Here is a 2,014-nt window from a genome sequence, read left to right as displayed (position 1 = left end):
GGGGGGTTTGTACTCTCTTCCGGGACTATGGCCCCTGGATAGCACACACTCACCCGTCCAGATGGAACTCTTCAGCTCCTAAACAGGGCCGCCTGTTAGCCCATTGATCCAGGGACAGAAGGAAGGACGGTGTAGGCAGTGCAGGATCCAGGAGAACACAGGAGCCCCTGGAGCCCAGGCCGTCCAGATGGAACTCTTCAGCACCTAAACAGGGCCGCCTGGTAGCCCAGTGATCCAGGGACAGAAGGAAGGACGGGGCAGGCGTAGGAAAATGTTTGATCAAAATTTAACTTTTTGTATTTTGAGGGCACACATTTATTTGCAAACACATATGCACAGTTTTCAATTTATGAGACTACTTAAAATTATTCAAGAAAAGTTTTCTTTATTATTTCTAAAAGTTTAATGTCCAATAGAATTTTATTTCAAATTGCAAAGGTCCATTTATGTTGCTGAGAATTGGCAACAGTCCATGACACAAAGTTTCAGTAAATTACAGGGTGCCATATATAATGGGATATTCAACATGGGATATTGAACAGTGCTTTATTAAGTGGCTTCATACTAGATGATCTTGTCCTACTGTATACCAATGTAAGTTTCTAACACACATTTCGGCTTGAATTGTTTAGCAGGATATATGTGTCAAATGAATTTTTGGCTTATGCTATTCCCGATCTACATTATATTTCTTGATATATTCCCATTGTAAGATATAGTACCTATGAAACAATAACTATCTTTCCAGCAGGTGGCAAGAGTAACACATATTTGTACAGTCATGGTTATCTGTCTTAGTGCTGACAAGTATTGTAACAGTATAAATAAGACAAATAGCAGTAGGTTTGACTTGACTATGGTGCCCTATTGAGGTGCAAAACCTGCTTTGCTGAATGCTATGTACAGCAAAGGTTAAGAAAAGGCACGTTGAGGTACCTCTTCACCTTCCATATTGCTTGGTAAATGGGAAGTGCCACTGAATCTTCAAAACTTGTGAGATCAGGGTTGGCTAACCTGCACCATCAACAATAAGGTCAAATTTACTGAGCTGCTTAGATGAGGTGCCGAGACTGCTTTCTGAGTGCTGCAGCTAGTGGGATGATTGGACATCTCAGCAATCCTAACCTGAGGACCAGATTTCCTACATGCCACAGGTAGTGAGGGTTTGGGGAGGGGAGTACATCTTCTTGTACATACCATCATATGGAAGAGGGGATGGGCCAGATCTCCCATGTTCACATTCGTGAGGAAAACTTTCCCTCATCTCTAACAGGGTCAACTCCAGTCTACTGTCTAGGCAAGGTGCAGAGCCAGTTCTCTCTACTGATGCAGTTGAGGTCTAAGTTTTCCCATCTCATCATTGAACCCATCTGTTGGAACATATGAAAGGGTTGTTCCTGCAGACCCAAAGTTACAGGATCTCTATGACACAAGAGAACAATAAGACATCCAGGTTTCTTGAGTTCTTTTATTTATTTATTTGTTTATTTATTTATTTATTTATTTATTTATTTATTTATAATTAAAAATTTCTGCATTCTCCCCACCTCCCATTTCCCTCCCCCTTCCTCTCCAGTCCAAAGAGCAGTCAGGGTTCCCTGCCCTATGGGCAGTCCTAGGTCCTCCCCACTCCTTCCAGGTCTAGGAAGGTGAGCATCCAAACAGGCTAGGCTCCCACAAAGCCAGTACATGCAGTAGAATCAAGACCCAGTGCCATTGTCCTTGGCTTCTCAGCAGCCCTCATTGTCCACCATATTCAGAGAGTCCGGTTTTATCCCATGCTTTTTCAGTCCCAGTCCAACTGGTCTTGGTGAGCTCCCACCGTCTCAGTGGGTGGGTGCCCCCCTCGCCTTGCTCATGTTCTCCCTCCTTCTACTCCTCATTTGGACCTTGGAAGCTTAGTCCATTGCTCCAGTGTGGGTCTCTGTCTCGATATCTATCCATTGCCAGATGAAGGTTCTATGGTGATATGCAAGATATTCATCAGTATGGCTATAGAATAGGGCCATTTCAG

Source organism: Alexandromys fortis, unplaced genomic scaffold (assembly GCF_014885135.2).
Source record: "Alexandromys fortis isolate MF-2015 unplaced genomic scaffold, M_Fortis_MF-2015_v1.1 scaffold_407, whole genome shotgun sequence".
Taxonomy (NCBI): Eukaryota; Metazoa; Chordata; class Mammalia; order Rodentia; family Cricetidae; genus Alexandromys; species Alexandromys fortis.
This window is presented reverse-complemented; position numbering follows the sequence as displayed.